Raw genomic sequence first — 14,645 nt, forward strand, 5'->3', positions numbered from 1 at the left:
GGTCCTCACATCTCTGCCTCACTCCTATTCTCCCATGTATCGTATCAAGATTTGATTTCTTCCTCAACTTAGGAAACTCAAATAGAATAGATTTGAGCTTGTCTTATGCCCTGAGCAGTCTGTTCAGAGATATCTGGCCCTTGATCATGACATACACCCGATTTGAAAAGACCAGTGAACTAAGAGGCACCATGCTCATTTCATCATGTGAAATCGTCAAAGCCTCTTAAACCAAGCATGCCACAGATTCATTTATGCCAATATAATGTGGTGTATTTTGAATTGTGCTGGCTTGAATAAAAGTACTTTATTGTTCTGTAAATGCTTATCTTTCTTGCAATTCAATGTAGCGTTTTATAGTTTTTAAGACTTTCACTTGTAAACCCTAACACTCAAAATAATTAATTGGTTTGAGTAGAGTCAACTCAATTAAACAGATTAGTTAAATCAAATGAACTTTTATGAGTATTAAAACTTTATTTTTCTTTTGAGTTATCAAAACTGACAGTAAATCATCTGGATTGTTTCATTGTTTTGAGTTTTTTGAATGTGTTTCTTTTAATTTAGACAAACTTAAATTTAACTGAAGCTGGGCTGGGATTTATATTCTCAGCATGCTTTGCCACGACACTCAAAATGGAGAGTAAATGCTAAAATTAAGTGTTGTTTGAATTTTGTGTGTGTGTGTAAGATTAATGTTAAGTGGGAAATTTAGTGGTGCCTAATGCTAGCCTGACAAGCCAGACCCACATCAAGATGTTTGGTCTGGAAACTCACCATAGACAGGGCTCAGTCCGAGGGGCGGGATAAACGGTTGTCTTTCAAACTCCCTCTGCACGCGATAGGATAGCGGTACACCAACCGGAGTAACGATGGTGAAGGAGAGCTCGCTGACTGATTAAACATTCGCCGTATCCGGTCGGCTAAACTCCGAACACATCTTCCCTTTTTAAGAATGACTTCAGTGCCGCTCTTTGTTCTTTTCTCAGAGAAAAGCTTAACTCCAAATCTTCCGGAGGCGTGGGCAGAGCTGATTCGAAAGACCGCCGCTGTTCGCCAGTTTCTGTGTTTACTAGAAGACTGTGTTACTAGAAGCATGCAAACGCAACTCGGCCGTCGTCATTATGGCCCCGCCCGCCAACTCTATAGCCTACCTACACGATGTGATTGGGCCGTCCAGATTCTGAGGAATACAGCTCAGATAGGAATTGAGAGTTGCTAGACCACACTTGCGGGCAAATTAAATTTGCTGCCGCTAGGGTGCGTCTAGATTTCTAGGCTAGCTTAATGCACTCTCAACAAACAAAAAAAGGGCACAAAAGCTGTCAATGGGGTGGTCCCTTTTAAAAAGTTACACTTTTGTACCTAAAGGGTACATTTTGGTAACTTAAAAGTACATATTAGTACCTAAAATGAACAAAAGTGTACCTTTTGAAAAGGTACCACCCCAGTGACAGCTTTTGTATACCTTTTCTTCTGAGAGTGCGTTATTTAGAAGTGTGTCTGTTATTTGGGGTTTCTGGGGGTTTTCATCATGATGATGAGTGTGACTTGAACCTATTTTGAGAAGAGATAAGATTTATCATTATAATGTTATCTTCTATTATTTAATATTTAATATTTTAGTAGTCGAAACTGAACACAACAGAAGATATTTGAAAAAATGTTTGTAACCGAGTAACGTCAGTGACTGATGAATGGGGGTTTCGCTTAGAAGCCTATCATCTTCGAGATCTAGAAAACGCCCAATGGCAGTGCCAATGCCATGGACATGCGCGATTTGCATGCATAACTCCGCCTACCCATGTGGGTCTATAAGGAAGTAGCTGGCATGATCGCATTATGTATTATATTAGCTTCGGAGCCAAGGGTTACATACCTCTTCACACCTAAAGCCTTCTGAGTTAACTGTCAGTTCTTCGAGATGACAAGACCTTCCAGTCAGTGTTGGTGTCAACGGCACGTTCCAGCAATTGCATACTTCTTGCCTGCTGGTCAGACGATACGGTATCCAATTGGTGTGTGGTCCCTGGGCGCTTCGGCATCGACTGTGAGGTTATCCTCTCACAAAAAGAGCTCACACGTGGCACGTCCTTTTAAGGATGTCTTGCCCGTTTGCTTCTGGGTGTGGCCGGTCTCTGGCGTCTTCCGATGGGCACTCGCACTGTCTGGCGTGTTTGGGCTTTCAGCATGCTCAGGCAGCGCTTGTGGATGAGTCATGTTCCCACTGCGGGAATATGGCCATCTCCGTGTTGTGGTCGAGACTCAATGAGCTCCGTACGGCCACCGGAGTGAGAGTCCCCTCTGCCACACCCTGATCTGACGTCTCTACGTGAGGCGTCACTTCGGCTGGTGGCTAGGGTGACCTGAGGGGGATGGTGTGGAACAAAGCTCCGACGCTCATGCCTCGGCCCATGCCCCCCTCTGTTGCCCGGAACCGGCGAGCGTTGTGATGGAGCCTGTGCGGCCACAGCAGCAGACTTCACCCGGGCCGCGCCGCAGGAAGCCGCCCCAGGCTGCTCCAGCCCTGCAGCCCGCTAAATGCCAGGCTAAGCGGCACTCCTGACGTGGACAGCTCAGGGATGGGCAGTTCTTTTCAAGAGACAGTGGAGGGCCAGGGGAGAATCTTTCATTTTGCTGCTGCCCCACGGGGCAGCTGCAGCACCCTAATGTGGTCAAAGAACTGATAAACCCATCCCTGAGCAGAGGCCAGTGACGGCAGTGTGCGCCGCCCCCGGGCCAAGCCGCTCTCGTCCCTCTCTGTTGCCAGCCCCCTCTCAGAGCAGACCCCCTTGGAACGCGAGTGTCACAAGGTGATGAAATTCCACTTTAAAGGCGGAACCAATGTTCGCAGCGATTGCTTCCCGCCGGACCAATAGCAACGGAACACCGGGCTAGTTTTGGGGGTTAGCGAGAAATCCCTGTGAATGGGGTGATCAGCGGAAATCGCCGGCAGCTGTGCGCATTGGGACACGTTGCCATTAGGGTAGGATAAAAGGAGAGAGGATGCACCAAAGAGGGGGGCTGTTTTTGGGGACTGTGAGTCTCGGAGAAAGCGTGAGCGATGGAGAAGAGGAAGTGGGGCTGTTTTTGGGGACTGTGAGTCTCTGAGGAAGCGTGAGCGATGGAGAAGAGGAATGGGGCTGGCAGAACGGGCACGGCATTGTGAGTTTGGGAGAAAGAGCACGCCGACTAGAAGGAGGAAATTTCTGGACAGTAAGATCATTTGTGAGAGACTGTGAGTAGTCCAATCGATCTCCATCCTCTCTCTCTTGTCTATGGGACTCCCTGACGTGAATGCCAGGTCAGAAAAGGGGCGACGGCCATTTATATATGTATTGAATTGCAGTGATGAAGTGATGTAATGCTTGTGAAGATGATGTGATGTTTTGATGTGTGAAGTGCGAACTTAAACCCGCCGGGTGTCCACTACTTATCTGAGTTTTCTGTCACGTTCTAAGTCGTAAGAAGAGGCTAACACTTATGTACGCCACAGAAATTTGAGTGTGCTATTTGACAGCCCATTGTGAAGAGGGACACGTAGGTTAATGCTTAAACGACTGCGTTGCAGTAAACCCCTCCAGTCGTAAGTTCTCTGTCTGTCATTGCTGAAGAAGAGGATGACATATCTGTGTATTCACCTGCTTTGCAGCAAACTTCTCCCGTTGTAAACTCTGTGTCTGCCAGCCCTTTAAGAGGAATTCACTGGCGAGGGGCGCGATCGAGCCCGTCCCTCCAGCCGAGATGAAGTCCGGCTTCTACAGCCCCTACTTCATTGTACCGAAGAAAACCGGTGGGTTACGACCAATTCTGGACCTTCGCCTCCTGAACTGATCCCTTCACAGGATTCCATTCAGATGTTGACTGCGAAATGCCTTTTCGAATGCGTTCGTCCATGCGATTGGTTTGCAGCGATCGACTTGAAGGACGCGTATTTCCATGTGTCCATCCTTCCGCGACACAGACCGTTCCTACGGTTTGCGTTCGAAGGGCGGGGTTTATCAGGATGCCATAATCCCATTCGGGCTAGCTTTGTCCCCTCATGTCTGTACGAAGATTGTCGAGGCAGCCCTTGCGCCACTCAGGCAGCAAGGGGTTCGTGTCCTGAACTATCTTGCGACTGGATCATACTGGGCCACTCTCGGGAGCGGGTGTGCGAACACAGAGATCTGGTTCTCAACCACTTAGCTCGTCTGGGCCTTTGGGTCAACTAGGAGAAGAGCAAACTCTCCCCCATGTAGAGGATCTCTTTTCTCGGTATTGAGATCGACTCGGTCGCCATGTGCGTGTAGCTTACCAAGGAGCGCACGCGGTCACTGCTGACTTGCCTCCGTCAGATAGAGAGCAAGAGCACGGTTCCACTAAAACTATTTCAGAGGCTCCTGGGGCATATGGCATCTGCAGCCGCTGCTTCCACTACGGGTTGGGGTGCCATGTGCAATGGACATGCTGCCGCAGGCTCCTTGACAGAGATCTAGCGCCGCCTGCATGTCAATTGCCTCGAGTTGCTGGCAGTACAGTTCGCCCTGCACCGCTTCCAAGCATTGCTGAAGGGTCAATACGTACTAGTCAGGTTGGACAACACGGCCGTTGTAGCGTACATCAACCACCAGGGCGGTATGCTCCCGCCACATGTCCCAACTCGCCCGCCATCTCGTGCTATGGAGTCAGAAGCGCCTGAGGTCCCTTTGTGCTGTCCATATCCCAGGGATACTGAACCATGCAGCTGACAAGCTCTCACGGATTAGGTAATTCCTAGGGAGTGGAGACTTCATCCCCAGTCGGTCCAGCTGAACTTGGATCAGTTCGGGAATGTGCAGGTAGATCTTTTTGCCTCCCTCGACAGCCTGTACAATTCCCTGACCTAGGGGACACTCGGCATGGATGCACTGGTGCACAGCTGGCCGCAGGGCCTACGCAAATATGCGTTCCCCCCAGTGAGCCCTCTTGCACAGCTTCTGTGCAAGGTCAGGGAGGATAAGGAGCAGGTCATCTTGGTCACCCCGTATTGGCACGGCCGGACCTGGTTTCCAGAAATAGTACTCCTTGCGACAGCCCCTCCCTGGCTGATTCTTCTGAGACAGGATCTCCTCTCTCAGAGAAGGGCACCCTGTGGCACCTGTGTCCCGATCCCTGGAACCTCCACGTGTGGCTCCTGGATGGGACGCGGCAGGTTTGAGTACCCTACCCCCTCCGGTGGGGGCTACCATCACTTCCGCTAGGGCCGAGTCCACGAGACAGGCCTATGCATTGAAGTGGAACCCAGTAGCGGTTTTAGGCACGGGCGAACCGGGCAGTTGCCCCAGGCGGCATTTTTTCATGTCCCGTGGGGGGCAGCACGAGCAGTTCAAAAACAAAAACAAATCCTCTGCCATGAAGCGGTTTTCTATTATCTATAATTTCACTGAATGGCGAATTGGAAAATTGGTGCCCTGCTAACTTTTAGTTAAATACATCAGTGGGTTCGATCCGCCCTCATAGTTTTTTTTACTCATTACAATCAAATGCATTCATAAGTGATTTTATATCAAGGGCAGGGACATGATTGTGTGCATTTTATTTTTTGCTTTCACCAGAATGAATAGAGTCTGCACAACAGGACTGAAGCGCGCACTACTCAAGCCGCTGTCACTGATAACAGCGACAACGACCACAGCATGATTTCAAAAAGCAACACGTTTTAGATCGCCTTTTATTTTACACAAACGACCGAAAATAATACTCTGCTAGTTAACTAGAGATGTTTTTTTTATATGTATATAAAAAGCTATCCATGTTTCGACTACTAAAGGTACGTTCACACCAAACGCGAATAGAGCGCCTGGAGTGAATGATTTCCATGGTAAGTCAATGGAACGGCGCGTTGACGCGGCCAGTCCTTCTGGCGTTTGCCGCTGGCTCGGATGTCTATGTAGAGGTTAAACATGACATATACTTCGTCTTGTGTACATCTAATGGGCAATCTTTGGTCCAATGAATCTGTTGTTGGCTACCAAATCATTTTGACTGAGGGCAAAGTGAAGTTTCATAACTTTATATTTTATTTAAATATACATGCAGTGAAGATAATCCAGGTAGTGCGTGGGCTGAACCATGTGTGGCTGTTAATGCTTAATATATTTCACCTGGAGCGCCTTTAGCGCGCGTCTATTTCGCTTCAAATGCTCGATTTCTACGTGCATCCAATTAGCTGCGGACGCGGGAATGGATTCAAAATGTTCACGCGTCAAACTAGACTAGATTTGGATAATCAATTCGCATTTGGTGTGAACATAGCGTAAAAATATTTGCGATTACATGATAATTTTAAGTTGTGTATGAATAAGCTTACTCAAATATTTTACAAAATACAGTACAAAATACAAATCTGCAAGTTTACAGTATATGGACAGAATTAAAATGATCCTGTACAAATAATCGCTATCTAAAATACTTATTTTATTTGTTTTGTATTATTGTTTTTGAACATACAAAAACTTTATAATCAATTTTTAAAAAAAATCACAGAAAATAAGTGTCATTATTGTACTTTGTAATGTAAACAAAATGTAAGTAAATTGCTGAAATGTTGTTGAAGTATTTATTTATTTTACTATTATCTATTTAACTTTGTAAAAAATCATCACAGAAGAATCTTATAGAATAATTTAGGAAACTGGGATTACAGATGGTGTCCATCAGCATCGAGCCTCGTGTGAGATTTTTGAATTGAATTTCACCTGTTTCATTCAATGAGCAGTGTTGAACACTCCCAGTAAACCGTCTGGTCTCATCACCTTTGCCAGCAATCCTTCATTGTGTAATTTCAATCTGTCACTCCACCACTTTAATTCTTTTTTTTTTTTTTTTTTTGGACTGCTCACAGTACAAACCTGAGGCTCCACTGGGTTAGCCAGAGGCAGACTGCTATAGAAGCAGGGGAAAGTTATCTGCTGCAGTGTAAAGACACCTCTTTATCTTGAAACATTTCATGGTGAGAGATGATTTCATGAGGGTTCCCCAAAGGCAATTTTAAAAAAGTTATTAAAAGATGTTTTTCACTTAATGAGAAGAGATGAAACTTTTGGATTTAACACAAATCAGAACAGGTATCTAGTCTCTTAAATTTGACATTAATTTTCACGGGACCTAATTTTATCCATCAGGAATGGATTGTGAAAAAAGATGACAAAGCACATTATAGAGAAAACATAATATACACTGTTAGAAAAAAGGGTTCATTGGGGTTCTATATAGAAACATAGGGTTCTTTACTCATACCTTTTATGCTCAAAAGGTCCTATAATGACAAGAAAGAACCCTTTTTGTCACAAAGGTTCTTTAGGCTATTATTCATTCATATATTACATTATTCTGCAACATTTTGTAGTTGTAATTAAATTATTGTTTATTAGACTGTTGCAGTAACTTAATATCGCATTTTAATCAGGCTGATTTTTGGAGGAGAAAAACTGAAATGACACTCTTCGTGTGATATTTATTAACTACATAAAAAGAGATGAATATATACATTTTCTAACCCCCATATCTTGAATTTTGTGATCATTAGCATGCATTCATAAATGCATTTGAAGACACTGAATAATGCAGTGAAATGTTTAATCATGGAAAGGACAAAACAATTGATAAAATGAACGCTTAAAAGGTTCCATATAAATGGTTCCCTAAAGGTTTCTTTTGATTGAACCCTTAAAATGGACCCTTAAAAGAACCTTTTAGGGGTTCCAAATACGTAGCGCCTGATAGAACCTTTTAAGGTTCTATAGTCTATAGAACCTTTTCTTCTAAGAGTGTAGTATTAAAAAGAGTGGCTACCTTAAAAGGATAGTTCATCCAAAAATGAAAATTCTTTCATTGCAATGCGTTGCATATCTTATACATATTTATTTATTTATTTATTTAAAATTGTATTTATTTATTTTTGAAAAGCAGTGAAATGTTGTTTTGCCCCCAATTGACTTATAAAATAGAGGTTTGAACAAAAAAAAATGAGGATGATTTTTTCCTTTAAAGGGGGTGGGGGTGGGGGGGTGAAATGCTGTTTCATGCATACTGAGCTTTTTACACTGTTAAAGACTTGGATTCCCATCCTAAACATAGACAAAGTTTCAAAAACTAATGTTGGACGTTTGATGGAGTATTTCTGTGTCAAAAATACTCCTTCCGGTTTCTCACAAGTTTCGGAGAGTTTATTTCGAGTATGGGTCGGCTTGACGTTAATAAGAGCGGAAGGTCCTTATATGGGACGTACGGGCTCTTCTCTCGGTAGGGTGCGCGCGCGCGTGACTAGAGCGAGAGAGGAAATGCACGCCCATAAACACTCTCTCAGCTGCAGATCCAGTCGTCCGTGAACACTTATGACGCGCCGCGCTCCACTTTATTCCTATGGGTTACATCAAGCGACTTCAACGCTTCAGCACAGCATTCCGGGAAGGCAGCGCTGCATTTGAACCGATTTGAACGCAGAAATGACGGGAAGCTTCACAACATCGCTTCAGTCACGTCGCAAAGTAGATTTTTTACGGTCACTGCTGTCACAGGACTTCACTAAATCAACTTGTGTGTAGACGGAGCGGTCCCAGCGATAAAGGTTCGGTCCTGCTTTGGAAGCAGCAGGTGAGTAAAACTGCTTCAAATGTCTGTGCTGTTGGCTATCGTCATGTGAGTAAACATCAGTAAACAACACGATCGCATGCTTCGTCATTCAAATGCGCTAACGGTTACTCCATTGTTGTTCTATGTATAACGTTACACTAGTCTGACGTGCAAAACCGTTTTGCTTGCTACTGCTAAGGTTTAGTCGCATACAATAGTCCATAAATCGAATCATGTCCTCATACACTGCGAGTAAAGACACACAAATGTTGACAGGCCACTAAATACAGTACATACCACAGACACGGACGTCCTGCTGTTGCTGTTTCTCCTGTTCGATTTATTTCAGCCTCCGAATTTGATTCTGGATCATATATCTATTAGCTGAGATCGATAGCCATGGGTTTCTCCACGCTTGAGGATGTCACCGCTTTGCGCATTCGTCATTCTTTAGCTCCGCCCACACAATACGCCTCCAGGCGCTCGGTTTTTTCCGGAAAGACTCGGTACAGCCTATATTTCTTCTATAAATATAATAAAACTAAAGACTTTTCGGAGATATGAAGAATGCAATACTACCCTATAGGTACTCAAGATTGACATGAGATTGACTGAAACTGAGTGTTTCACCCCTCCCCCCCTAACTTCCATTCTTAAAGGTGCAGTGTGTACATTTTTGCAGCATCTATCAGTGAAAATTGTTTAATGCACAGCTGGCCATTCACTATCTCTTACTACATTCCATCCATCCATTTACCCAACATACAACAAATATAAAAGAAAAAAAAACTAATAAATGAAAATACAAAAGCCTGTTGTATATTTCCACAACAGTAATCTGCATTGTTAAAAAAAAGGAATTCACTTAAATAGATCCAGTAATCAGAATCTTTGCATAGCTCACTGACATGATTGTATAAGTGAGAAGACCATTGATCTGATTAGCATTGTTGAATGTATTTGCTTTTCTGCCGATGTGGTAAGAATACTGATAATACTTAAGACAATCATAAAAAATATTCTCTTTTGTTGAACAGCCCATTTCCTTGATCCATTTCCTGGAAATCAAAACACATCAAGAGGCAAATGGATAATGATAAGAAGCACACAAGGATGATAAAGGGAAGACTAGTTAGGAGGTCTTATTTTGTTTTTACATTTTATTCCCCAAATGGGCTACACAATGCACCTCCGCAATATTGTTATGCCACAATAACTCAAAACCATTATTCAAAACTTTTTTTAGAAGCCAATTAATACACAGTGAACTGCAATATGCAAATTGCGAATACGAATCATGAAAAAAAGACATCACTAACTGGTGATGATTTGAACAGCCACCAACCTACTATAATTAGTAGGTTATTTATATAATAACCATAAGTAATTGTGTACTTTTGGGATATATTCACCTTTGCACAACATAAGAAATGTATTGTAACATTTGATATTAAATGTGAATAAGAAGAGTGGCAATCATTTGTTACAGATTACAACATACTATTATATATACATAAATATAGATTTTTAAATGCTTTAAACAAATTATTAAGCTAATTATCACACAAGCAACGTGTGAGTGTGACAGCTTACAAATAGAACGCAAGTGAGGACAAATAATTTGTAGACCTAATTATATTATATATATATATACAATTATATTTGTAATTTGGTCATATCCATCAGTTGTTGATTGGATTGCGAGATGTGAGTGTTAAAATAATGGTTTAAGCAGACTAAATGATTGCCATACAGAGAGTAGTCTGTCATTTTCACCAGAAGACTGAATATATGGCATTTTAATTCAACATAATGAGGACAAAATGAATTTTTCACATGCATTTAAATAAAATAGTTTATAATTAAAGTTTAGGCTTGGGTAACAGGAGAGAATCCTTTAAAAACATGTTAAATCAAATAAGGTTTTTTCACCTTCAGGACAACAGGTGCAAAAGAGGCAGAGGCATTCCAATTCAAACTACAGCGAACCGTGTGTCAGTGCTTTGTGTTGCACTGGCATCTGTTGAAGCTGTGCAGAATGAAACATCTGGTTACAGAGTACAACTATATTTGATTCTTACCCGGACTTGAATGCCGAAACAGGTGGTAGATGAGCCTGGAGGTGACTGGGACCACATTTCGAAATATCCCTTCTAGACATTCACTGACTTCACATCAATTGAACCACTTTTCTAAAGTCAAGAAAAAAGGTCTCCTTGACATTTTCAAAGTGGCTTGCGAACGTCAGCCTCCTTTGGCGCATAATTTAACATTACAGGAATGTGAAGGACCGAAATGACTATGTTACACCACTGGCCCACCAGCGTTTGTGCCAGAAGAATACTTTTTTGTGATTTGTTTTGTTGGACTATGAGAGAGTGGGGGCCGAATCAAGCCCTATGAAGGCATACCATATCAACATGATGGAAAAATGTCTCAGTCCCTGAATTCTCCATAGGGGGCTGTATGGACAAGCTCCAGAGATCGTATCTTTCTGATAGAAAATGAAAAGGCAAATGGTCCAATTCAGCAGTGTCTTCTTTGAAACGTTTGGACACATGCAATCGAATGTACAAGACAATCTCTTCTCAAGGACCATTTATTGTTGCTCCATTACACTTATGAGTATAACATCAGCACCACGGACAGTGACCAAACAAGTGCTTATATGGTTGGACAAAGGAGATGCAGTTAATAACAGTTTGAGTCTTGAAAAACTCCACATAGTTTAAACAGAGATTTAAAGGTGTATGACAACCCATCCCACTGGAATTCATAATATGCTACATCCCAAAATGGGGCAGTATTACTTGGACAAAATATGCAGAACAATCATCATATCAAACACTTTCCAAAAGATTGAGAGCTCCATATCGTTACAAGTCCCCTGCCATGTTTAACAGCGGGCGATAGATTGTTTTGGGATCCTGTGGTTGCCTTTAACTGCGTGCCGGTTTACACAAAGTGCAAATAGCGTGTCTTGTTGGCAAGCATTATTCACACGAGCTCCGCCTAACAATGCCTGGTTGGGCCTAATGAGATTTAAAAAAGACACGTTTATGTAAACTTCCAAAGTGGTATAGTCAGAAAGTATAGGGCTCATAGAGCAAGGTTTTAACGCAGTTGACCCGGGTTCAAATCTGCCTTCTGCCAAGCTCGCTCTTCTCCTTTTTCCCATCACATATCACATTGGAAATGCGCTTACTTTCAATAAAGATTAAGAAATGTTCTAAAAGTTTAAATTAATTGCCTAATGTTTAATAATAATACAAAAATTTATCGGGTAGGGTTAGGTAGATTACTCACATTAGGGCGACATCCATTTAATAATTTTAATAAATATAATCATTTACACTTTATTATTATTGCATCCTGCTAATGCACAACAATACTGAGGTGCAAATAGTATGTATCTAACAAACTAAAGTATAAATGGCATCTAATAACTATTTACACATATCGCAAAAAAATACTTTTGCAAGGTGTAAATATAGAATTCTGTATATCACTTTTTCCCTTGGTATGCTATTTCACTAAGTAAATAACATGCACAGCTATTTGCACTTGTGTAAATATCGTATATTGCTAAGAAAATGTTATTTTCCCTTAGTGTAAATGTTCACTAAGTGTAAATAAAAAGCCAGCTTCATTGTTTTCAAGTTGCATGCAGAATCGTGGCAACTCAGTCATTATTATGTTAAGCCTGCCTACTGACTATATACACAATGTGATTGGCCTGACTAGAGTTTGGTTTTTCGTAAGACGTATGTGTATTTCTGTGCCAAATACACTGCTTCCGGATTCGAACAACATATTGTTTTTTTTCCAAGCCCTTTATAAAATCATATAAAATGGAATCACATGTAAGGACCAAGCGGCAACCTCCCGTGATCTCTCTTGAAGCCAATACGGAAGTAATTTAAACTGCAATTCCATGACTGGCCACTAGGGACCGGCTCCAGGAGGAAGCAGAATCTCATTGAGCCCCATGTTAAACTTCCCAAATTTACACCAGAAAAACATGTTTACAGCCTGGTAAAAATTGTGGTTTTGGTCTATACGGCTAATTTTGCCCTTCATGACAACTGTGAGAGGCGTGAATCTTTTCATAAGTCATTAATTTACATTATATAAAGCTTTAAAGTTTCCTAAAGCATTATTAAGGGCGTGGTTACTTTGAGTGACAGGTGGATAGCCATTTATCCACCGTCTATGGTCATTCTGTCACCTAAGCTCCGCCCTCATCCTGCTTCTTTGCCCATTTTCTGTTATCTGGGCATGACACACGATGACTTGCTAGAAAGATGGCAACACCCAGGTCGCCCGTATACTTTAAGCTTCAGAACGGCTTATCGGAATCCAATGGGTGACGTCATGGATACTACGTCCATATTTTTTTACAGTCTATGGTATGGACACTTCTATGCGCGTGTGTGAGAGCAAGAGCACATCAATGAGCTTCGTTCCGGTTACGGGAGCAGTCGGTAGCGCTGTCATTTAGTTTTTAGTCAAAAAATTAACAATGTCACTAAAGAAGTGTGTTTCTGGTTGTGAAGGAAAGATAACCTTGTTCAGTTTCCCCCCAAAAAAACAGCGTTTAAGGAACAGTAGATGCAATTTGTTTTCCTTAGCAGCATTGGAATTCTGCAAGTGTGTTTGTTTGTTCCCGTTCATGTGTCAAAATCACAGGTGGTGAGTAAAACTGCATCAAAAGTCTGTTTTGTTGGCAATCGGTACATAATGTCACCAATACAAATGTGTAGTGAATAGAAAGTTATTAAGGGAGAATACCCTGAATGTGTTGTGTGTGTTTGTCATTGGTGTGTGTGAGCTCTTTAGCTCCGCCCACTACACGGCACAAGTTTGGCTGTTTTCTGAAAGAATCTGTACAGCGTATCTGTCTTTTATAAATATGATAAAACTAAAGACTCTTCGGAGATATGAAGGATGCAATATTACTCTATACTCATGATTGATATGAGACTGGCTGAAACCATGTACCCTTTAAATAAAAATATATGCAAATAGTTCATGTATGTACAGAAAATATTTTCTTCGAAAAGGAATGACTTCAGGTCACACGCCACTGCACATTTCTGTCAGTGAAATGTGGAGGTGTGAATGCTAACTTAGGTGTACTGGGGCAATTATCATGCAAAAAACAAAAAACAAAATAGGTCTGAGAAAAAATGAGAAATACGTGGAAATCTAAGGTCTTTGTCAGGTAAGTGGGGCAGTCACAGAGAACCAGGTGTCCCAGTTGAGTCACTTCCTGTAAAGGGAGAAATGCCTTATGGGAGTTTTTGCTCATCTCACACAGACACAGTTGTGCTCCTTTTGTACATTCTTCCATTGATTAGTAACAGCCCTCAAGCAGTGCAGATGAATAGCCTCTGTTTGTTGTGTCTTCATGGCTCCTGTCCACAGTGTTATCACACCAGGTGTGAAGTTTTGGGGTATGATCATAAAGTATAATGCTACATGCTGCATGCTGCAAACCATTTCTGACCTAAGGAGAAATTGATTGAGTTCTTGTGTGGCTCTTGTGAAGTGAAGTTTGAGATCAAACAGCTTGCACTCAGTAAAACGGACCATCAATTTGAAGTGGCCCTTTAGAGTTTATATCCTTTAGCTTGTGTTTTACATTTCTTCCCATTTCTAAGTATTCCATGAGCATCATCCAGCTATCTTTGTTTCCTTATCCACTTGATACTGTATACACTGTCAGAAAAAGGTACATTTCTGTCACTTGCGTGGTACCCTAAGGTACTAACATGTACCTTTAAGGTACTACTATGTACCTTTAAGGTACTATTACTATTATATATACACATTTTCTTGCATTTCAATGTATTCTTTTTAACAAAGAAATGCCAAATTACACCAAAATAATTGTGTTTAAATACAACTATAACATTTCCCTCCTTTCTTTCCAGGACATTACCATCACCTGATTTTACAAAAATCAAATGGAGGACCGAAGCATACTTTCGACTAAGAATATTTCTTAAAATAACATTTTTGATTTAAACAAGTTTAGAATAAAACTA

This window comes from Pseudorasbora parva, chromosome 4 (assembly GCF_024679245.1).
Source record: "Pseudorasbora parva isolate DD20220531a chromosome 4, ASM2467924v1, whole genome shotgun sequence".
Taxonomy (NCBI): Eukaryota; Metazoa; Chordata; class Actinopteri; order Cypriniformes; family Gobionidae; genus Pseudorasbora; species Pseudorasbora parva.